Source organism: Pseudophryne corroboree, chromosome 8 (genome assembly GCF_028390025.1).
Source record: "Pseudophryne corroboree isolate aPseCor3 chromosome 8, aPseCor3.hap2, whole genome shotgun sequence".
NCBI classification, from domain to species: Eukaryota; Metazoa; Chordata; class Amphibia; order Anura; family Myobatrachidae; genus Pseudophryne; species Pseudophryne corroboree.
The window spans coordinates 441,281,143-441,307,207 of record NC_086451.1 but is presented as its reverse complement, the minus strand read 5'-3'; positions in this window follow the sequence as shown (position 1 = coordinate 441,307,207).

Here is a 26,065-nt window from a genome sequence, read left to right as displayed (position 1 = left end):
TTTTCATGTGTCGACCATGTCAATGTCGACCAATAGTGGTCGACCTAATGACTGTCGACCATAACATGGTCGACCATTCATACCGGAACCGTGTGAAGTGGATACATTTGTAACTCATTCAGTAGCAATCCCTTGAATGTAACAAAAATTGTGACACTACCGGATCTCGTTTAGGAAGGGGAGTTCTAAAGGGAAAATGCATAAAACCCCCATTTTCAGGGGTTTTACCGCATTTTCATATGTACTGAGACCCGGTCGCCGGGTTTTCGCTCCCAAGAGTATCGCCATCTTTTATGGCGATACCCTATAGAAGCCTATGGGCTTTTTTTCACACCCCCTGCCACCGAGCACAGCACCCGTCGACCAGCGCCGCTCCCGCCTCCCCATCCCCTTTCACACATGTCCAGGTAGCCACTGGTGCCGCTCCACGATCCCCCAGCTCCTCCTCCCCAGCAGGACAGTCATTTCTGCTTCCGGCTGCAGGCGGGAGGAGGAGGAGCCTGGGAACTCCCAGCACACGTCACCTCCCAGGGGCTGGGACTCCCAGCACACGTCACCTCCCGGGCTAGGAGGTGACGGACCCCACAGAGACCCCCGTGCACCTTCTGACAGGTATCGCGGGGGGCCTCTGTCACCGCATTGCGATGTTAATTGCATATGTTAGTACATATTAGCATCGCTGCGGTGGGCGCAGAGGGTTGGCGATATATTTAATATATCCCGCCCTTAATCCATAATACGCCAAAGATTGAATATTAAAAGGATAAAAATGAATCAATAACCAAGTCTTGACTGTATGTTTTCAATTATTCATTGGTTCTCTACCCAAAACTGAGCTAATATCAGATGTTATACGACAACCTTGTGTTGGCTATTAGTATATACTGGGAGCTATGATTCTATGCCCCGTTTATATGTCTGCTGTAGTTACTTCCATTCAGTGTAGTAATCTATAACACTGGGGAACAGTCAATCTGTTGGCAGGGATTTAAGAGTAGATCTTGATTAATTTTGTGCTCCTGGTCATGAATATGCCATGCTTATTTTTCAATTGGCTCTAGTTTTTCAGATATGGACACACGTCTTTAATATTTATGAAAAATGAAATGAAACAATGTTAAAAATATAGATGGAGCCACGCTCATCTAGGCTTCTCTGCTGCACCTAGGTGCACCAAGGTTTATTAACATAATCCTTTCATCTCAGCTGCAATACAATACAGAGAGAACAATACAGAAGGGGATTAAGTCCAACTGCCCTGGGTCAATTAATCCTGTATAAGGCCAAGATAAAGATGGCTCCATCTGTAGTTAAAATTTTTTTATTCTGATTAAATTTGATTCGTAAAATTTAATAAAAAGACACAGGATAATTACATACATAAGTGCTAGGATACTGGTGGTCATTCTGAGTTGATCGCTAGCTGCATTTGTTCGCAGTGCAGCGATCAGGCTAAAATACATCAGTTCTGCGCATGTGGCGCAATGCACGCGCGCGACGTATGGGCCCAACGAACTATGCAGTTTTGCACAGGGTCTAGCGATGCATTTCAGTCGCACTGGTTGCTGCAGAGTGATTGACATGAAGTGGGCGTTTCTGGGTGGCAACTGACCATTTTCAGGGAGTGTTCGGAAAAATGCAGGCGTGCCTAGGAAAACGCAGGCGTGGCTGGGCGAACGCTGGGTGGGTTTGTGACATCAAATCTGGAACTGAATAGTCTGAAGTGATCGCAAGAGCTGAGTAGGTTTTGAGCTACTCTGAAATTACACAATTTGTTTTGTAGCCACTCTGCGATAAAAACGTTCGCACTTCTGCTAAGCTAAAATACACTCCCAGTGGGCATCGGCATAGCATTTGCACGGCTGCTAAAAACTGCTAGCGAGCGATCAACTCGGAATGACCCCCACTATGAGAACCTTTTTTTGTAGGAATTTAATTTTTATTTTAGTTGCTGGCAGTCCCTCTGCAGACTACAACAGTAATCAGCCATCATGTGACGATCCCACCTTCCTTGATATCTTTCTTCCATTACCTGAATATCTTGGTGGCAGGGCCGGTGCAAGGTCTCTCTGCACCCTAGGCAAAGCTTTAACCTGGTGCCCCCTAACCTGCAATCCTCCTGCAGGAGGTGCATCAGGGCTATGAGGAGCTGCCACGGGGGTGCCCCTCGGGAGTCATAGTAACATCCGCCTCCTATGTGCCTTCACATGAGTTGATGTTACACGTGTCGGCACAGAGGAAGCGCTGAGGCACTATGTGGTACAGCCTGATAGTGGTAGCTGCACCTGATTATACCTGCAGCAGCAGACAGCACAGGGTAAAAAGAGAAGGCCGCATACAGAGACATCCTTCAGTTTTTTGCTAGATGAATTCAGTGGCGCCCACCAGGGGCTTGCTCACCGTAGGCAGCTGCCTAAAGCTGCCTAATGGTAGAGCCGGCCCTGCTTGGTGGAACCATTCACCCTGTTCTTTGCTTAAATCTCCTAAATTGGACGGGGAGTGACCTAAATGGCTGTACAAAAAATGTACTTTAATACTCAAGTTGGCACCTACTTTATCGAAACATTTTAACATGTTGTGGACTAATTCCTGATAGTTATCTGCCTTGTGATTGCCTAATTTATTTTTTACATGATAGACAAATAACTCAGCCATGCTTCAGATTCGGTTTCAGTCATAGATGTGGTAAAAGTTGGGTCCTTCACCAAATTCCATATCTGTGGGCCGTCAAAAATTCCTGCCTTTTATTTTTCAATACTAAGAGATGGAAATGTTCGACAATTATGTTAAACAATCGCCCGACTTGTCCAACGCTTTAACAAATCGTTTCATTAAACCCAGTTTGATATGGAGAGGCGGCAGTATGATTTTTTTCCCTGATGATTAAGGGGTCATAAATAGAGATGAGCGGGTTCGGTTTCTCTGAATCCGAACCCGCCAGAACTTCATGTTTTTTTTCACGGGTCCGAGCGACTCGGATCTTCCCGCCTTGCTCGGTTAACCCGAGCGCGCCCGAACGTCATCATGACGCTGTCGGATTCTCGCGAGGCTCGGATTCTATCGCGAGACTCGGATTCTATATAAGGAGCCGCGCGTCGCCGCCATTTTCACACGTGCATTGAGATTGATAGGGAGAGGACGTGGCTGGCGTCCTCTCCATTTAGATTATAAGAGACTGAGAGAGATTTACTGGAGCTGACTAGGAGGAGTACTGTTACTGTAGAAGTGTAGAGACTGAGTGGAGAGAGTTTACTAGTGAGGACAGTGCAGTTTACTTTATAATCCGTTCTCTGCCTGAAAAAAGCGATACACAGCACACAGTGACTCAGTCACATACCATATCTGTGTGCACTGCTCAGGCTCAGGCCAGTGTGCTGCATCATCTATTATCTATATATAATATTATATATATATCTGTCTGACTGCTCAGCTCACACAGCTTATAATTGTGGGGGAGACTGGGGAGCACTACTGCAGTGCCAGTTATAGGTTATAGCAGGAGCCAGGAGTACATAATATATTATATAGTGAGTGACCACCAGACACACAGTGCAGTTTATTTAATATATCCGTTCTCTGCCTGAAAAAAGCGATACACAGCACACAGTGACTCAGTCAGTCACATACCATATCTGTGTGCACTGCTCAGGCTCAGGCCAGTGTGCTGCATCATCTATATATATTATATATCTGTCTGACTGCTCAGCTCACACAGCTTATAATTGTGGGGGAGACTGGGGAGCACTACTGCAGTGCCAGTTATAGGTTATAGCAGGAGCCAGGAGTACATAATATTATATTAAAATTAAACAGTGCACACTTTTGCTGCAGGAGTGCCACTGCCAGTGTGACTAGTGACCAGTGACCTGACCACCAGTATATATAATATTAGTAGTATACTATCTCTTTATCAACCAGTCTATATTAGCAGCAGACACAGTACAGTGCGGTAGTTCACGGCTGTGGCTACCTCTGTGTCGGCACTCGGCAGCCCGTCCATAATTGTATATACCACCTAACCGTGGTTTTTTTTTCTTTCTTTATACATACATACTAGTTACGAGTATACTATCTCTTTATCAACCAGTCTATATATTAGCAGCAGACACAGTACAGTGCGGTAGTTCACGGCTGTGGCTACCTCTGTGTCGGTACTCGGCAGCCCGTCCATAATTGTATATACCACCTAACCGTGGTTTTTTTTTCTTTCTTTATACATACATACTAGTTACGAGTATACTATCTCTTTATCAACCAGTCTATATTAGCAGCAGACACAGTACAGTGCGGTAGTTCACGGCTGTGGCTACCTCTGTGTCGGCACTCGGCAGCCCGTCCATAATTGTATATACCACCTAACCGTGGTTTTTTTTTCTTTCTTTATACGTACATACTAGTTACGAGTATACTATCTCTTTATCAACCAGTCTATATATTAGCAGCAGACACAGTACAGTGCGGTAGTTCACGGCTGTGGCTACCTCTGTGTCGGCACTCGGCAGCCCGTCCATAATTGTATATACCACCTAACCGTGGTTTTTTTTTCTTTCTTTATACATACATACTAGTTACGAGTATACTATCTCTTTATCAACCAGTCTATATTAGCAGCAGACACAGTACAGTGCGGTAGTTCACGGCTGTGGCTACCTCTGTGTCGGCACTCGGCAGCCCGTCCATAATTGTATATACCACCTAACCGTGGTTTTTTTTTCTTTCTTTATACATACATACTAGTTACGAGTATACTATCTCTTTATCAACCAGTCTATATTAGCAGCAGACACAGTACAGTGCGGTAGTTCACGGCTGTGGCTACCTCTGTGTCGGCACTCGGCAGCCCGTCCATAATTGTATATACCACCTAACCGTGGTTTTTGTTTCTTTCTTTATACATACATACTAGTTACGAGTATACTATCTCTTTATCAACCAGTCTATATATTAGCAGCAGACACAGTACAGTGCGGTAGTTCACGGCTGTGGCTACCTCTGTGTCGGCACTCGGCAGCCCGTCCATAATTGTATATACCACCTAACCGTGGTTTTTTTTTCTTTCTTTATAGTCATACTAGTTACGAGTATACTATCTCTTTATCAACCAGTCTATATTAGCAGCAGACACAGTACAGTGCGGTAGTTCACGGCTGTGGCTACCTCTGTGTCGGCACTCGGCAGCCCGTCCATAATTGTATATACCACCTAACCGTGGTTTTTTTTTCTTTCTTTATACATACATACTAGTTACGAGTATACTATCTCTTTATCAACCAGTCTATATTAGCAGCAGACACAGTACAGTGCGGTAGTTCACGGCTGTGGCTACCTCTGTGTCGGCACTCGGCAGCCCGTCCATAATTGTATATACCACCTAACCGTGGTTTTTTTTTCTTTCTTTATACATACATACTAGTTACGAGTATACTATCTCTTTATCAACCAGTCTATATATTAGCAGCAGACACAGTACAGTGCGGTAGTTCACGGCTGTGGCTACCTCTGTGTCGGCACTCGGCAGCCCGTCCATAATTGTATATACCACCTAACCGTGGTTTTTTTTTCTTTCTTTATACATACATACTAGTTACGAGTATACTATCTCTTTATCAACCAGTCTATATATTAGCAGCAGACACAGTACAGTGCGGTAGTTCACGGCTGTGGCTACCTCTGTGTCGGCACTCCGCAGCCCGTCCATAATTGTATATACCACCTAACCGTGGTTTTTTTTTCTTTCTTTATACATACATACTAGTTACGAGTATACTATCTCTTTATCAACCAGTCTATATATTAGCAGCAGACACAGTACAGTGCGGTAGTTCACGGCTGTGGCTACCTCTGTGTCGGCACTCGGCAGCCCGTCCATAATTGTATACTAGTATCCAATTCATCCATCTCCATTGTTTACCTGAGGTGCCTTTTAGTTGTGCCTATTAAAATATGGAGAACAAAAATGTTGAGGTTCCAAAATTAGGGAAAGATCAAGATCCACTTCCACCTCGTGCTGAAGCTGCTGCCACTAGTCATGGCCGAGACGATGAAATGCCAGCAACGTCGTCTGCCAAGGCCGATGCCCAATGTCATAGTACAGAGCATGTCAAATCCAAAACACCAAATATCAGTAAAAAAAGGACTCCAAAACCTAAAATAAAATTGTCGGAGGAGAAGCGTAAACTTGCCAATATGCCATTTACCACACGGAGTGGCAAGGAACGGCTGAGGCCCTGGCCTATGTTCATGGCTAGTGGTTCAGCTTCACATGAGGATGGAAGCACTCAGCCTCTCGCTAGAAAAATGAAAAGACTCAAGCTGGCAAAAGCAGCACAGCAAAGAACTGTGCATTCTTCGAAATCCCAAATCCACAAGGAGAGTCCAATTGTGTCGGTTGCGATGCCTGACCTTCCCAACACTGGACGTGAAGAGCATGCGCCTTCCACCATTTGCACGCCCCCTGCAAGTGCTGGAAGGAGCACCCGCAGTCCAGTTCCTGATAGTCAGATTGAAGATGTCAGTGTTGAAGTACACCAGGATGAGGAGGATATGGGTGTTGCTGGCGCTGGGGAGGAAATTGACCAGGAGGATTCTGATGGTGAGGTGGTTTGTTTAAGTCAGGCACCCGGGGAGACACCTGTTGTCCGTGGGAGGAATATGGCCGTTGACATGCCAGGTGAAAATACCAAAAAAATCAGCTCTTCGGTGTGGAGGTATTTCACCAGAAATGCGGACAACAGGTGTCAAGCCGTGTGTTCCCTTTGTCAAGCTGTAATAAGTAGGGGTAAGGACGTTAACCACCTCGGAACATCCTCCCTTATACGTCACCTGCAGCGCATTCATAATAAGTCAGTGACAAGTTCAAAAACTTTGGGTGACAGCGGAAGCAGTCCACTGACCAGTAAATCCCTTCCTCTTGTAACCAAGCTCACGCAAACCACCCCACCAACTCCCTCAGTGTCAATTTCCTCCTTCCCCAGGAATGCCAATAGTCCTGCAGGCCATGTCACTGGCAATTCTGACGAGTCCTCTCCTGCCTGGGATTCCTCCGATGCATCCTTGCGTGTAACGCCTACTGCTGCTGGCGCTGCTGTTGTTGCCGCTGGGAGTCGATGGTCATCCCAGAGGGGAAGTCGTAAGCCCACTTGTACTACTTCCAGTAAGCAATTGACTGTTCAACAGTCCTTTGCGAGGAAGATGAAATATCACAGCAGTCATCCTACTGCAAAGCGGATAACTGAGGCCTTGACAACTATGTTGGTGTTAGACGTGCGTCCGGTATCCGCCGTTAGTTCACAGGGAACTAGACAATTTATTGAGGCAGTGTGCCCCCGTTACCAAATACCATCTAGGTTCCACTTCTCTAGGCAGGCGATACCGAGAATGTACACGGACGTCAGAAAAAGACTCACCAGTGTCCTAAAAAATGCAGTTGTACCCAATGTCCACTTAACCACGGACATGTGGAGCAGGGCAGGGTCAGGACTATATGACTGTGACAGCCCACTGGGTAGATGTATGGACTCCCGCCGCAAGAACAGCAGCGGCGGCACCAGTAGCAGCATCTCGCAAACGCCAACTCTTTCCTAGGCAGGCTACGCTTTGTATCACCGCTTTCCAGAATACGCACACAGCTGAAAACCTCTTACGGCAACTGAGGAAGATCATCGCGGAATGGCTTACCCCAATTGGACTCTCCTGTGGATTTGTGGCATCGGACAACGCCAGCAATATTGTGTGTGCATTAAATATGGGCAAATTCCAGCACGTCCCATGTTTTGCACATACCTTGAATTGGTGGTGCAGAATTTTTTAAAAAACGACAGGGGCGTGCAAGAGATGCTGTCGGTGGCCAGAAAAATTGCGGGACACTTTCGGCGTACAGGCACCACGTACAGAAGACTGGAGCACCACCAAAAACTACTGAACCTGCCCTGCCATCATCTGAAGCAAGAAGTGGTAACGAGGTGGAATTCAACCCTCTATATGCTTCAGAGGTTGGAGGAGCAGCAAAAGGCCATTCAAGCCTATACAATTGAGCACGATATAGGAGGTGGAATGCACCTGTCTCAAGTGCAGTGGAGAATGATTTCAACGTTGTGCAAGGTTCTGATGCCCTTTGAACTTGCCACACATGAAGTCAGTTCAGACACTGCCAGCCTGAGTCAGGTCATTCCCCTCATCAGGCTTTTGCAGAAGAAGCTGGAGGCATTGAAGAAGGAGCTAAAAGGGAGCGATTCCGCTAGGCATGTGGGACTTGTGGATGCAGCCCTTAATTCGCTTAACAAGGATTCACGGGTGGTCAATCTGTTGAAATCAGAGCACTACATTTTGGCCACCGTGCTCGATCCTAGATTTAAAGCCTACCTTGGATCTCTCTTTCCGGCAGACACAAGTCTGCTGGGGTTGAAAGACCTGCTGGTGACAAAATTGTCAAGTCAAGCGGAACGCGACCTGTCAACATCTCCTCCTTCACATTCTCCCGCAACTGGGGGTGCGAGGAAAAGGCTCAGAATTCCGAGCCCACCCGCTGGCGGTGATGCAGGGCAGTCTGGAGCGACTGCTGATGCTGACATCTGGTCCGGACTGAAGGACCTGACAACGATTACGGACATGTCGTCTACTGTCACTGCATATGATTCTCTCAACATTGATAGAATGGTGGAGGATTATATGAGTGACCGCATCCAAGTAGGCACGTCACACAGTCCGTACTTATACTGGCAGGAAAAAGAGGCAATTTGGAGGCCCTTGCACAAACTGGCTTTATTCTACCTAAGTTGCCCTCCCACAAGTGTGTACTCCGAAAGAGTGTTTAGTGCCGCCGCTCACCTTGTCAGCAATCGGCGTACGAGGTTACATCCAGAAAATGTGGAGAAGATGATGTTCATTAAAATGAATTATAATCAATTCCTCCGCGGAGACATTGACCAGCAGCAATTGCCTCCACAAAGTACACAGGGAGCTGAGATGGTGGATTCCAGTCGGGACGAATTGATAATCTGTGAGGAGGGGGATGTACACGGTGATATATCGGAGGGTGAAGATGAGGTGGACATCTTGCCTCTGTAGAGCCAGTTTGTGCAAGGAGAGATTAATTGCTTCTTTTTTGGGGGGGGTCCAAACCAACCCGTCATATCAGTCACAGTCGTGTGGCAGACCCTGTCACTGAAATGATGGGTTGGTTAAAGTGTGCATGTCCTGTTTTGTTTATACAACATAAGGGTGGGTGGGTGGGCCCAAGGACAATTCCATCTTGCACCTCTTTTTTCTTTTCTTTTTCTTTGCATCATGTGCTGATTGGGGAGGGTTTTTTGGAAGGGACATCCTGCGTGACACTGCAGTGCCACTCCTAGATGGGCCCGGTGTTTGTGTCGGCCACTAGGGTCGCTAATCTTACTCACACAGTCAGCTACCTCATTGCGCCTCTTTTTTTCTTTGCGTCATGTGCTGTTTGGGGAGGGTTTTTTGGAAGGGACATCCTGCGTGACACTGCAGTGCCACTCCTAGATGGGCCCGGTGTTTGTGTCGGCCACTAGGGTCGCTAATCTTACTCACACAGCTACCTCATTGCGCCTCTTTTTTTCTTTGCGTCATGTGCTGTTTGGGGAGGGTTTTTTGGAAGGGACATCCTGCGTGACACTGCAGTGCCACTCCTAGATGGGCCCGGTGTTTGTGTCGGCCACTAGGGTCGCTAATCTTACTCACACAGCTACCTCATTGCGCCTCTTTTTTTCTTTGCGTCATGTGCTGTTTGGGGAGGGTTTTTTGGAAGGGCCATCCTGCGTGACACTGCAGTGCCACTCCTAGATGGGCCCGGTGTTTGTGTCGGCCACTAGGGTCGCTAATCTTACTCACACAGCTACCTCATTGCGCCTCTTTTTTTCTTTGCGTCATGTGCTGTTTGGGGAGGGTTTTTTGGAAGGGACATCCTGCGTGACACTGCAGTGCCACTCCTAGATGGGCCCGGTGTTTGTGTCGGCCACTAGGGTCGCTTATCTTACTCACACAGCGACCTCGGTGCAAATTTTAGGACTAAAAATAATATTGTGAGGTGTGAGGTATTCAGAATAGACTGAAAATGAGTGTAAATTATGGTTTTTGAGGTTAATAATACTTTGGGATCAAAATGACCCCCAAATTCTATGATTTAAGCTGTTTTTTAGTGTTTTTTGAAAAAAACACCCGAATCCAAAACACACCCGAATCCGACAAAAAAAATTCGGTGAGGTTTTGCCAAAACGCGTTCGAACCCAAAACACGGCCGCGGAACCGAACCCAAAACCAAAACACAAAACCCGAAAAATTTCAGGCGCTCATCTCTAGTCATAAATGATGTTGGCTTCACCTACAGTTATAACTTCTCTTGGAGGCCATACGGTTTGCTGCCAGTGCTTTTGTTTTGCACGACTATCCATAAGCATATATGTGACAAGGACAGTGGCGTAAGTTTGTCCCAGTTGCCCGGAGGCAAGAAAAATCTTGGTGCGCCCCTCCCCCCCCCCCCCCATATATCATCCATGAGCAAATAAGATGCCGCTTTGAAAACCGAGTAAAACCGAACCCGCTCATCTCTAATTCTAACTATAAGAAGCTACTACAAAACCCGTTGCAACTAGGCAGATCTATATAGGGGTCCAACCACACACTACATAGATCTGCTCAGTCACTCACATTGCTGATTATTTCTCTGACAATTAATTTGCAAGTGTCATATCCAGGATTAGAACCCACAATATTTTACACGCACCTTACTGATGGAGATATTTGCTCTTGTATAGGAAGTATGAGAATTCTAACTATATGAAGTTACTTGTAATCGTCAGAGAAATAACTTCATATAGTTAGAATTCTCATGTTTCCTTTATAGGAACAAATAGCTTCATCAGTAAGGTGTCTGCTTCCAGTATATCTATAATAAAGAGGGTGTGATTTGTAAGGTGTAGTGACTAGTGGGGAAGTCGGCTACGGAAGAGATACCGGCTGCTGTCATTTAACTTAATTGATTAATATCGCTGAACACACGGAACAGGAGGAGAGGTGCCCCCTTCAAAGCAGGAGCCCGGCGGCAGCTGACTCCGTTGCCTCCCAGAGTTCTGCCTCTGGACAAGGATACTTAGTATATTCACTTTGCAGCCCAAGAAAAAAGTTTAACATTTTTAAATTGACACAAACAGATCCCTGATGCTGAGAATAAGTGAGTTTTCTAAAACTAACTTGATACTTTCATACTGTTCTGTAAGTTTTGTTGAATGACCGATAGGAATCAACGCAAATTTATTCTCATTGTGCAATAATACGCATTTTAAGCTCCTTTTAGAACTATCCAAGAAGAGCCGCCAGTCTTCTGCTCGATATTCTGGTAAACTCATCATCTGGAGAAGTTCAGGAATATTGTTGCAACACACAAGATTGTTATATTGGCTAAGTAACGGCAGTATGGCCTGCTCTCTATTTCAATACTGCATTATCGTAATATCTGGATCAAGACAGTGCTTTTCTTGAAGTCTGGATGCTAAAAGCTCAGCTCCTTTTTACGATGAATTCATGTCACGAATTAAATCGCTTAGTTCAAAATAATACCAATTCATATAACGGTGCACAGTAGTCTCCATTATTCAAATTACGCCGCACAGATTCCCCTTTTTACACATTACGGCAGACAATGTCCCCTTTTACACATTACGGCAGAGGAGTCCCCCTTTTACACATTACGGCAGACAGCGTGCCCTTTTTACACATTACGGCAGACAGCATCCCGTTTTTGCACATTACGGCAGACAGCGTCCCCTTTTTTACACATTACGGCAGACAGCATCCTCTTTTTTACACATTACGGCAGATAGCGTCCCGTATTTACACATTACGGCAGACACTCCCCCTTTTTACACATTACGGCAGACAGCGTCCCCTTTTTACACATTACAACAGACTGAGTCCCCCTTTTACACATTACGGCAGACAGAGTGCCCTTTTTACACATTACGGCAGACAGCGTTCCGTTTTTGCACATTACGGCAGACAGCGTCCCCTTTTTTACACATTACGGCAGACAGCGTCCCCTTTTTTACACATTACGGCAGACAGCGTCCCGTTTTTACACATTACGCCAGACAGTGTCCCCTTTTTTACACATTACGGCAGACAGCGTCCCCTTTTTACACATTACGGCAGACAGACAGAATAGATAGATAGATAGATAGATAGATAGATAGAAAGAATAGATTATACTTACTGTCTCTGCAGTGCAGCAGCTTCTTCTGGCAGCTGATGATCCCAGGCAGAGGAGAAGAAGGAGGAGGGAGGGGGAGGAGGGAGCAGCAGCAGCACAATGTAATTGGTGGAGGCGCCGCTGCAACTGTCCCTTTCCTTTCACATAGACTGCCTGCCGCTGCTGTGATGAGGGAAGCACATCCCAGCATTCACAGCGGCGGAGGACAGTCTATGTGGAAGGTGAGGGACAGCTGCAGCAGCGCTTCCACCAATTACAGTGCGCTGCTGTGGCTCCCTCCCCCACCTCCCTCCTCCTCCTTCCCCCCCGTGGCACTGCTTCCCTGCTGCTCCTCTCCTCGGCGGGCGGCGGTGGCCCGCAGAACACAGCGGCATGTAATGAGTCAGTTTGACACATTACATGCCGCGCTGGCTTTGGGCCCCTTGACAGTGGTGGGCCCCAGTGCAAGGCACCGCTTGCACTGGCGGTAGTTCCGCCACTGGTTTAGTTCCTTTTGAGAAACTTTGTACGGAGTAGAGGAACTTTCTTCAAACTCACTTTCATCCAGTGAAAGTGACATCAATTTAACTTCGCACAAAGAACTGAATGATGGTACAGGTAAATCTTTGCTATGCGCTACTAGTTGCTTTGTAGAATTCATACTTGGGTATTTCCATTTGCATTTCTTAAATCGATTCATACCCTTCACACAGTGCCGTAACTAGACATTTCAGCGCTGTGTGCAAGAAACAGCATCAGCTCCCCCCACCTATATTTTTTAAATGCGCAGGCGCGCGTCAAAAATATAGGAGCATGGCTTCATGGGGAAGGGGTGTGGCCACAAAATATTACCAATTCATGTACAGTAGTCTCCACTATTCAAATTACGCCACACAGTAGCACCCCTTACACACATTACACCAGGTAGAGCCCTTTTTACACATTAAGCCAGGTAGAGCCCCTGTCACACATTACGTCAGGTAGAGCCCTTTTTACACATTAGATTAGAATATAAATGTGTGGGACCCAGAATAACAGGCGCTTATAATAAATACAAAAAAAAAATATATCTCCTATATATTTGCCTTAATCTGTGACTCTGTGCTCGTAACGCTGGGCGGAGTCACAGAGTTGGGCGGAGTCAACTGCATCTGCTGCAGAGAGCTACCCCATACCCAGCGCCAGCAGCAGTCAGGTGCAAGACCCTACCTTACAGTATAGTATAGGAGGTGAGGATGGCCACTAGCTGCCGGCTGCTGTGCCTGTCCTCGCCCCACCCCCAATCACCTGTGACAGCGGGCTCAGGCTGTGTGCTGTGCGGATCCCAAAAAGGGGGCGGAGCTACGGCGGCACGAGGGGGCGGGGCTACACGGAATAGAGGGGCGGGGCTACACGGGACCAGACAGCTGAACAGTGGTGGAATCAGCATTGCAGTGACGGCCAGCCAGACTTGGTAAGTGGAGGGTGAGAGAGAAATGTGTGTGCGTGTGTGTATATAGTGGGTGGGTGCGTGTGTGTGTGTGTGTGTGTGTGTGTGTGTGTATATATGGTGGGGTGTGTGTGTTTGTATATATGTGTGAATTGTGTGTGTGTGAGGTATGTCTGTGTGTGCGCACTTTATGGAGGCCACTGCTGAGGGGGCCATTACATGCAAGGACGCTACTAATATAGGGGGGGCATTACGTATAAGGACGCTACTACTATAGGGGGGGCATTACGTATAAGGACGCTACTACTATAGGGGGGGCATTACGTATAAGGACGCTACTACTATAGGGGGGGGCATTACGTATAAGGACGCTACTAATATAGGGGGGGCATTACGTATAAGGACGCTACTACTATAGGGGGGGGCATTACGTATAAGGACGCTACTACTATAGGGGGGGCATTACGTATAAGGACGCTACTACTATGGGGGGGCATTACGTATAAGGACGCTACTACTATGGGGGGGCATTACGTATAAGGACGCTACTACTATAGTGGGACATTACGTATAAGGACGCTACTACTATAGGGGGGGCATTACGTATAAGGAGGCTACTAATACTGGGGGGCATTACATATAAGGACGCTACTACTGGGGGGGGCATTATGTATAAGGACTCTATTACTTCTGGGGGGCATTATGTATAAGGACGGTGCTACTACTACTGGGAGGGCATTACATGTAAGGATGCTACTACTACTGGGGGGGCATTATGTATAAGGACGGTACTACTACTGGGGTGGCATTACGTATAAGGACGCTACTATTACTGTTGGGGGGCATTACATATAACTGCTACTACTACTGGGGGGCATTACGTATAAGGACACTACTACTACGGGTGGGGCATTACGTATAAGGACGCTACTATTACTGTTGTGGGGCATTACATATAACTGCTACTACTACTGAGGGGGGCATTATGTATAAGGACACTACTACTATTGGGGGGGCAATATGTATTAGGACGCTACTACTACTGGGGGGGCATTATGTATAAGGATGCTACTACTACTGGGGGGGCATTATGTATAAGGATGCTACTACTACTGGGGGGGCATTATGTATAAGGGCGCTACTATTACTGTTGGGGAGCATTGCATATAACTGCTACTACTACTGGGGGGGCAATATGTATAAGGACACTACTACTATTGGGGGGGCATTACGTATATGGACGCTACTACTACGGGTGGGGCATTACGTATAAGGACGCTACTACTACGGGTGGGGCATTACGTATAAGATGAATAAGATTGTGCTACATTGTGGCGTAATTTTAAATGGGGGTACTATTGTGTGGCCATGCCCCTTAGTTGTGAGACCACACCACTTTTCCCGATGCACAACAAAGGAATATGGGAGGGCGCAAAATTCATAGTTTGCAGGGGGGCGCCGAACACCCTAGCACCGGCCCTGGCCACCAGTAGCAAAAGTACACCACGGCCACTGACACTATCTGCAGGGAGGGGAACAGCGCTGATATGGAGGGTACTTGCAGGCAGCGAGTCGCCGCCCGCAGCTCCTCTCCCACCTACACACCATACCTGCCGCCTGACACCCACACCCCAGGGAGAGGGCGCTAGCTCAGGCACCGCTAGATCAGCATCTGCAGCATACAGACAAGGGCTGCCATGCTCAGCGGCAAACGGTGCGGAGCATGTGCAGCGGGACAGCGCCAGGACGGGACACGCACTAATCAACATTGCTGCTGGGCCGGAGCTCCCTCCGTCTGCAGCCTAAGGACGCGCGCCGCACCTCTCCAGGGAAACACCATGCCTGCCCGCCCACAGGGCTCCGGACGCTTACCTATGCTCCGCGATCACAGCAGCTGACGCTGCCATGCAGGATGGAGGAATGACGCCCGTCAGACGGGGCGGACAGTGTGCGGCGGAACGGGGCCAGGAAGGAATGCTGACCACGACCCATTGCTGCTGGGTCTGAGCTCCCTCCCTCTGCAGTCACCATCTCACAGCAGCAGCCTGGAGGTTAGTGGCCACCACGACCCGCACATCCTTACCTCACACATACCTCACACATACCTCACATATACCTCACATATACCTCACATACCTCACACATGAGAGCAAAGGTACACACACTGTGACATCACACCTGTAGCCCACCCCTATATCTGCTAAGTACTCCCTATGCCCTGTCACCCTCATCCTGCTCTCTAACTGCCTGTCTGTGTACTGGCCTTCACCCCTCTCACACCATCACCAACCCTCACTAACTACCACAGAGACTATGTGCACTGATATCTGCCCCTCCACCACCTGCAGCGCCCCTGGACCCCTCCCCATCCCCCGCAAACCCCCGCACCTGCCCCTCCACCACCCGTGGCACCCCCACCCACTGCGCCTTCGGACCCCCTACCCCACCCGCAGTGTCTTCCAAACCCCTCCCCCATCTACAGCAGCCCCTCCCCCATCCGCCACACCCCGCATCTGGCTCTCCCCCGCCCGCTGCACCTTTGGATCCCCTACCCTACCCACGCAGCAGGCCCTTCCCAATCCGCATCGCCTACACCATTCGCAACAGCACGGCACCCACCACTCCCCCACCCACGTTACCCCCGCATCCACCCCTCCCCCACCCACCGCGCCCCCTGGACACCTCCCCCATCCACTGCACACCCGCACCCACCCCTTCCCCATCTGCAGCGCCTTCGGAACCCCTCCTCCATCCGCAACAGCCCTGCAGCTGCCATCCCCCACCTGCGACACCCCTGCTCCTACCCCACCCACAGCGCCTTCATACCCCCTCCCCCATCCGCGGTCCCCACTCCCCAAACCCCTTCCTGTTGCAAGGGACTACGCCCCCTTTACCATCGGACGCCCTACATTGTGCAATATTCAAACACTAACAAAACTAGGAATGCAGGTAATACTCCATATATTGAACCCCAGAAAGGCGTGCAGGGGTTAAGGGGGCGTAGCCCCTTCCGACGTTGTGAAGAGCGCCCGTAGGGCGCGATGAAGCACCTAGTATATATATATATACAGGTTGAGTATCCCATATCCAAATATTCCGAAATACGGAATATTCCGAAATACGGACTTTTTTGAGTGAGAGTGAGATAGTGAAACCTTTGTTTTCTGATGGCTCAATGTACACAAACTTTGTTTAATACACAAAGTTATTAATAATATTGTATTAACTGACCTTCAGGCTGTGTTTATATAAGGTGTATATGAAACATAAATGAAATGTGTGAATGTAGACACACTTTGTTTAATGCACAAAGTTATAAAAAATATTGGCTAAAATTACCTTCAGGCTGTGTGTTTAGGGTGTATATGTAACATAAATGCATTCTGTGCTTAGATTTAGGTCCCATCATCATAAGATCTCATTATGGTATGCAATTATTCCAAAATATAGAAAAATCCAATATCCAAAATACCTCTGGTCCCAAGCATTTTGGATAAGGGATACTCAACCTGTATATACTCAGCAACAAGTCCCTGGGGTGTGCGGAAATGATGGAACCTTTAAATCACAATGTGGATGACCTTCTTCCTTTTTCTGAAGAATTTCTCTCCCCTCAGATTGATGTTAACATGGAAAGAGAATAGTATATATATATATATATATATGTGTAATAATGTTTCAATAATAGATAAGTCTCTCAATGCTATAGACGTTAACACAGCAAGGACAATATTCATCCACCGATGAGGTGTACCCCAACTCACTTTCCAAACGAAAGGAAAAAGCCTATAAAGGTATCTTTTTTATCCACCTCTGTGTCAGAAACCATAGATTTAGGTGACGGACCCTCTTCACCGGGGAAGTAAGCGTACCTCCCTCACACAAAAAAGGAATAGTTGAAGCACATAAAGGTATCTTTTATGCTTTATAAGTTGAATGTAAGGCGTACCCTACTCACGGCAATAAAGGTTATATTCATACCCATCTGGGTTTCTTTCGATGGTCAACCGTGTTAATTATTAGCACCGATTTTTCCCATGTGTGAACGTTCCAGAGAGGGCATCAAAAAAATATGAATCACGATATGTCCACATGAAAAGGTTATTTTTATTAAAAAAACGCCCCATGCAAATGGGGTAAGCACAACAGAATCAATAAAAAAGGTATACCACTTACACCGCTCGTAAGATTTCTAATGTAGCACAGACCAGGTCCCAACTTCCTGTACGCCAAACAGGAAGTCTGGGTCCGGTTGAGACTAAGGGGATAGATATATATATATATATATATATATATATATATATACAGGAAGTTGGGACCTGGTCTGTGCTGCATTAGAAATCTTACGAGCGGTGTAGGTGGTATTTCTCTCCATAGAGCCCGCGTTGTCATGGCAACGACGCGTCAGGCCTCTATTCGTACATAATTTCCGCTTCCCTAGACCGGGTCGCCATGGCAACGGGGCGCGGTCTATTTTTCGGCTGAAACTTTTTAGATCTTTAGGACTCCACGGTGTACAGCTGATATGCTGATACCGTTGGACAAACAGCTCTCTCAATATAAGCGCCTCGTTTTGGTGGCCACTGATTACAACAAACACAGATCAGATACCATGCTGTATACATGGTTGCCATGGAGATTCTTTTAATGAAAAGTTTGAAATGTTTCATTTTTGATGTTATCCCTCTTTTAACAACTTTGTTAAATATTATAAAACATGTTGATGGACTTTGTTTTGTATTTTGTATAATGGTTCTTTATCATGATGGAAAGTCACTCAATGATGATATCATAATTAAAAGAGTTCTGATTGGTCACTCTGCATATAAATCACTGGTCTTTCCACTCTCTCAGTATGTCTTGATAAAGGCCTATGACAGGCTGAAACATGTTGACCAGCTGAGAGTGTGGACCTTCTACTATACCACTTAGGTATGAACTGTTACTGTTTTTAAAATTAGGTTTTTGTTGTCTTGTTTTTTGTATATGTCCTGGATTTTATTTTTGTATATTACGGATGCACAAGCCATGCTGCTATAACATCTAATGGACTTTGCATACCTTTTTCATTGATTCTGTTGTGCTTACCCCATTTGCATGGGGCGTTTTTTTAATAAAAATAACCTTTTCATGTGGACATATCGTGATTCATATTTTTTTGATGCCCTCTCTGAAACGTTCACACATGGGAAAAATTGGTGCTAATAATTAACACGGTTGACCATCGAAAGAAACCCAGATGCGTCTGAATATAACCTTTATTGCCGTGAGTAGGGTACGCCTTACATTCAATTTACAAAGCATAAAAGATACCTTTATGTGCTTCAACTATTCCTTTTTTGTGTGAGTGAGGTACGCTTACTTTCCTGGTGAAGAGGGTCCGTCACCTAAATCTATGGTTTCTGACACAGAGGTGGATAAAAAAGATACCTTTATAGGCTTTTTCCTTTCGTTTGGAAAGTGAGTTGGGGTACGCCTCATCGGTGGATGAATATTGTCCTTGCTGTGTTAACGTCTATAGCATTGAGAGAGACTTATCTATTATTGAAACATTATTACACACACATATATATATATATATATATATATATACTATTCTCTTTCCATGTTAACATCAATCTGAGGGGAGAGAAATTCTTCAGAAAAAGGAAGAAGGTCATCCACATTGTGATTTGAAGTTCCATCATTTCCGCACACCCCAGGGACGTGTTGCTGAGTATATATATATATATATATATATATATACACATATATATATATATATACATATATATATATATATATATTGTATTTATTATAAGCGCCTGTTAATCTGGGTCCCACACATTTATATTCAAATAATAATAATAATAATAATAATAATAATAATAATTTTATTTATATAGCGCTCTTTCTTTAATAGGACTCAAGGCGCTTAACAGATACATAGCATAATATAGTACAGAAAATAATGAAGTACATTTTCATAAAATACAGAAGCATGAAGATACTAAAAGGGACACTATGGAAATGTTTGAGTAATAGGAAAGTCTTGAGTCTACTTTTGAAGGATTCTGTTTGAAGAAATCTGTGTTATTACTTGAACTTTTGGTGAGGTTTCTGTTGTGGTGAACCGGCCTACGGGCTGCTTTTCTGTGCGCCATTTACTAGGGATTCACAAACCTTTATCTTGCTTCCATTTTACACATTACTCCAGATAGAGCCCCTATCACACATTACGCCAGGTAGAGTCCAATTTTACACATTACGCCAGGTAAAGCCCCATTTTACACACTACTACAGGTAGAGCCCCTATCACACATTCCACCAGGTAGAGTCCCCTTTTACACATTCCACCAGGTAGAGTCCCCTTTTACACATTATGCCAAGTAGAGTCCCCTTTTACACATTGTGCTAGGTAGAGTCCCCTTTTACACATTTTGCCAGGTAGAGTCCTCTTTTACACATTATGCCAGGTAGAGCACTTTTTTCACATTACGGCAGGCAGAGCTCCCTTTTACACATTACGGCAGGCAGAGCTCCCTTTTACACATTACGGCAGGCAGAGCTCCCTTTTACACATTATGGCAGGCAGAGTCCCCTTTTACTCATTACCGTAGGTAGAGTCCCCTTTTACATATTACGGTAGGTAGAGTCCCCTTTTACACAGTACGGCAGGTAGAGGCTCCTTTTACACATTACAGCAAGCAGAGTCCTTGTTTACACATTAGGCAGGTAGAGCTCCTGTTTACACATTATGGTAGCAAAGTCTCCCTTTTTACACTTTAGGCAGGCAGAGTCCCCCTGAGAGAGAGCGAGAGATCTTCGCAGCGCAGGGCATTGTGGGTGGGTTGGGGGCCGGCTGGGAGAGATGTCATCTCTCCCAGAACTTAGGGGGTAGTGGAGGGGGAGCTGTAGCGCTGCCTATGTGAGAAGAGGTAGCCAGGCAATGCACTGCAGCTGAGCGATGGGTGGAAGGCCAGGCAGACGCAGACCCCACAGTACAGCGACGGCGGAGTGGCCAGGCGTTTGTTGCCAGTGGTCCTGTGTCCACAGTGCATCTGCGCTGTGTGCCAGGCACCACTGGCATACACCTAGTTATGGTCCTGCCTTCACATTTACAGCACAAAAATAGCAGTCACTCAAGGGATCTTTTGGCTCACAACACATCATAGGTATGCTGAAATTAAGTCCGATCTCTTTAGTCCAATTGCGGAGTGATTCCATGCAGGTTTTACAAACTTTGTGAGGCACCCATATCTTGTCTTGCTGGCTTATGTGACGTCCAAAATAAGCCTATTACACTTATTTTATGAATACAGGGCCTAATTCAGATTTGATCGTAGATGTGCTAAATTTATTTACACTAATAGAAGGGACAGGCGTGGCTGCTCCAAGCAGAAGGGCAGGAGATGATATGTTAGCTCCTATTCAGTGGTGCATGTAGAAAAAATGTCATAGTGGTATTGTGTGCGCGTGCCAAAAATGGGTGTGGCCAAATGCCACATGGGGCGTGGTCAATGAAAATGGGGGCATGATACACATATGGGGGGCCAGATACACATATGACCCCAATAGTGGCAAATACACATATGCCCCCACAGTGCCAGATATGCTCCCAAAGTGCCAGATACACATATTATTATTATTATTATTATTATTATTATTAGCAGTTTCTTATATAGCACAGCATAATCCGTTGCGCTTTACAATTAGAATAACAGTTATAGAACAAAACTGGGCAAAGACAGACAGACAGACAGACAGAGGTAGGAAGGCCCTGCTCGCAAGCTTACAATCTATAGGGAAATAGGCATTGATACAAGGATAGATGCTAGCTGTTACATAATGGTCCCCCAGATTGCTAGATTTTTAATGGGTTGCATGATATAATCACCCAGCAATGTTGGAAGACAAAATATGAGGTTATGTGGACTGTACAGAGAGGATGTAACTGGATAGGGAAGCATTGAGAGTTATGTGGGTGGGTCTGGACTTTGGTAGGCTTGTCTGAAGAGGGACATATGCGCCCACAGTGCCAGATACACATATGCCCCCACAGCAGTGGCCTCAGAAGGTGGGTGGCCCGATGAAAAAGGGCCGGAGAGGGTGTGTCATATTTGCCAACTCACCCACAATGGCCGGGAGGCTCCCAAAAATTGGGTGGCACTCTCTGTCCCCCGGAAGTGTGTGCAAATCTCCCGGACAGCCACCACCTGGCCCCGACTTCACAATGCTGTAATCTCTCCATTGCGTAACCAGGGCGGGTTCTGCCGTGCCCCCAATATGCCGCACCACGCCCCACCACCATGCCGAGCTGGCTGTCTTTTCCTCGTGTTACTGGACCATGACCTTTGTGAATATCAGGACCCTTTGGGCTGCCAGTTAAGGGTCATTGGGGGTAATTCAGACTTGATCGTAGCAGCAAATTTGTTAGCAGTTGGGCAATACCATGTGCACTGCAGAGGGGGCAGATGTAACATGTGCAGAGAGAGTTAGATTTGGGTGGGGTGTGTTCAACTGAAATCTAAATTGCAGTGTAAAAATAAAGCAGCCAGTATTTACCCTGCACAGAAACAAAATAAACCACCCAAATCTAACTCTTTCTGCACATGTTCTTTCTGCAGTGCACATGGGGGGTGATTCCGAGTTGTTCCCTCGCTAGCTGCTTTTAGCAGCATTGCACACGCTAAGCCGCCGCCTACTGGGAGTGTATCTTAGCATAGCAGAATTGCGAACGAAAGCTTAGCTAATTTTCTCGTAACGATTACCCCACAGTTTCTGAGTAGCTCCAGACTTACTCAGCCATTGCGACCAGCTCAGTCCTTTTTGTTCCTGGTTTGACGTCACAAACACACCCAGCGTTTGCCCAACCACTCCCCCGTTTCTCCAGCCACTCCTGCGTTTTGCAACTCGAACGCCTGCGTTTTTCTGCACACTCCCATAAAACGTCCAGTTTCAACCCAGAAACACCCACTTCCTGTCAATCACACTACGATCAGCACAGCGATGAAAAAGCTTCGTTATGCCGTGAGTAAAATACCTAACTTTTGTGTAAAATAACTAAGCGCATGCGGTCTGCGAACCTTGCGCATGCGCAGTAAGCGACTAATCGCAGTATAGCGAAAATCGGCAACGAGCGAACAACTCGGAATGACCACCATGGTTTTGCCCAACTGCTAACAAGTTTGCTGCTATGATCAGGTCTGAATTACCCCCATTGTCACGCTATCTTTGGGGTTTGGCTGCACCTCCCTGTTAGGTCCGGCCCTCTAGACAAGCCCGGCTGGTCTAAGTATTTTGTACCTGGCTTCACCCACTGATGGCGAGGCTGCTTTTGCATTGCATAATGGTGAATTTGTGCTTTATAAGTGACACCCCTTGCATACATTTCCTAACACAACCACCTTGCTTCTTCTCTACTCTTGTGGCCCAGTTTCCCCCTCACTATTTTATGTTTTGTGTTATACATCGCAGTTTTTGTTGTTTCAGTCCCCTGAATGTAGACCACAAAGTGACACATATAGAGAGACAGTGGGGAATTCTCTGAACTGTATCGTGGACCACCCACTCCCGCTCTGTCCCCTCACACATTAAAGTAAGGCAGTCAGGTTTTCGTGACTGTGAAATATACCACCACAGGGAGTTATCTAAGGCTGATGAGTCAAATCTCTATGCTTGCAATTGCTAACCAGTCATCCATGGCCCCCAGCTCCAGAGATCTTAAAGGGCTATATATACGGGCCAGGGACGGATCTGGACTTTTCTTTAGGGGGGGGTGGGGGGGTGGGTGGTTTACTGTTTAATCTTGACTCCTCCCTCTACAGTCCCAACTCCTCCCATCTGCAATCCTAACTCCTCCTCTCTCAATTCTGACTGAACTTTTTGAGTGAATCTGAGATAGAGCTTTGTGATTGTTCTATGTACACGTGACTGTGCTATGGGGTAATTGTATTTATTAGCCCTAGTACCCACACACCAGCAAGTGAGGGGCAAATGCTCTGTAACCCTTGCTCTCCTGGCTCCTCTGTGCTGCTGTGGTATAAGCGGCAGCACATCGTTCTGCCTCATGCTCTTCCCGGAGAGCTCTCTTCTGCTCAAAAGTGGGCGTGGCTATGACTGTGTTAGGGGGGGCGGTCGCCCCCTTTGCCCCCCCCCCCCCCCCCTAGATCCGGCCCTAATACGGGCAGATCTAGGGAGAGATGTGTGCTGAGCATGCAGGGAAGGGGGGGGGGGGGAGTGGCGCTCTTTTCACCCAGCGAGTGAAATGAGCGACCTGCTACACAGGCCAATCTAGCACCAGCGATAGCGATGCACGGGGCTGCGCATCGCTATTGCTGTGGGGGGGTACGCACGGACAGATCATGCTTAAAATCTAAGCAATCTAGTCAGATTGCTTAGATTATCGCTCCGTGAGTACCCCCCTTAACTGCGCTCTTACTTAACATTGACTTCTGGAGTGACTCAGCCGAGGCTCAATTCATTAATGTACATCACGCCTTTTACACATAATACCTATACAGAGCCTTCAGAATAATCAATGTAGGAGAAGGCAGAAATAGTGTTGCCACATATCATAATCTTAAACCGAAGCTAAACATGACTTTGGTGCCTCTTCAGCATACTTTATGGGGCAGATACACAGGGCCGGATTAAGGGAGGCGCGACCGGGTGCGGTCATCCCCGGGCTCCCATACAATAGGGGACCCCACACAGGTCTGTGTGAAGCGGAGAGGGGCTGGAACAGGGCAGCAGCGAATCCTCCTCTGCCAATGCTTGTATATAGTAGGTTCTGGAGTATGAGCAGAGAGAAAACATACCAGATTTGCTCCGACCTCAAACTAACATATAGTCAGCTCCACATCAGCCCCAATGTTACAAAGTGCTTATTAAAAAACAAACAAAAAAACACATCATTTTCAAAAACTGAGTTACAGTTACAATGTCTCATAAAGTCCCTGATATGTCCCCTCCCCCCGATTAGATTCTTTCCCGAAGGGCTGAAACACACACGCTGGCTTTTGCCGGCCGGGAAAAAGCCGGATGGCTTTTTACCATGCCGGTATTGTAATTAACAGTGTGAGGGGTAGGGTCCTTTCACACTGCATGACCCCGGCCCGACTGCCGGGTTGCAGACAGAAATATCCAGTGGAAGGCAGTGGACCGTGGCCCTCATTCTGAGTTGTTCGCTCGCTAGCTGCTTTTAGCAGCCATGCAAACGCTAAGCCGCCGCCCTCTGGGAGTGTATTTTAGCTTAGCAGAAGTGCGAACGAAAGGATCGCAGAGCGGCTGCAAAATATTTTTGAGTAGTTTCAGAGTAGCTCCAGACCTACTCCTAGCTTGCGATCACTAAAGACTATTTAGTTCCTGTTTTGACGTCATGAACACGCCCTGCGTTCGGCCAGCCACGCCTGCGTTACCCCAGGCACGCCTGCGTTTGTATCTGACACGCCTGCGTGTTTCCACACACTCCCCGAAAATGGTCAGTTACCTCCCAGAAACACCCACTTCCTGTCAATCACTCTGCGGCCAGGAGTGCGACTGAAAAGCGTCGCTAGACCTTGTGTGAAACTGCAACGGCTTTTGTGAAAGTATGTCGCGCGTGCGCATTGCGCCCCATACACACGCGCAGAAGTGCCATTTTTTTGCCTGATCGGTGGGCTGCGAACGAAAGCAGCTAGTGATCAACTCGGAATGACCCCCTGTGTGTGTGAAGGGGAGCTTTCACACACAACGGTTTTTTTAGCAGCCGCTGCTGCTATGCATGCGCACAGCATTACACACGGCTCAAAGCCGTTGTGTGTGAAAGACCCTCCCGGATGGCAAAATGCCGGACAAAGTTTGTCCGGCTTTTTGCTATCCGGGAAAAACCGGAGCGTGTGTAACAGCCCTCTGGCTGTGAAAAAATGTAGAAGGAATTTCCCTGCCACTGGTAATGCTGTGTCTTGTGCTGGCCACTAGAGGGAGTATAGTGCCCTAATAATAATAGCAGATGAGTACACCCAGGCACACTGGTTTTTCCAACAGAATAAAGAAAATCAGAGTTTCCTACTGGGCGCAACACAAAGCAGCCAATTCACCAATCTGAGTAATACACCAATCACTCTAACAACCAAAATGACAGAAAAATGACTGGATGAAAGACGGCGCTATGAATGGAAAATAAAGGGTAACCTTACTCCCCTGTTAAGTTGTACTCCTCGTTGTCCTCACAGATATTTGATTCAATAATATGAAAAAGAAAAGAAAAAACAAGAATAGTGTAATCCTGTTACAATATCACAATAAATAACAATTAGTGTGATCCAATTAACACTTGGGTAGGTTTATATAGTTAAGCCACCACCTCTTCTGTGAACACTGCCCCCCACACAATAAACTCACAGCTGGAATGCTGTAAAAACGTACTTCCAAGTGTCTTTTACAGGTTATCACCACCACTAGGAGAAGTG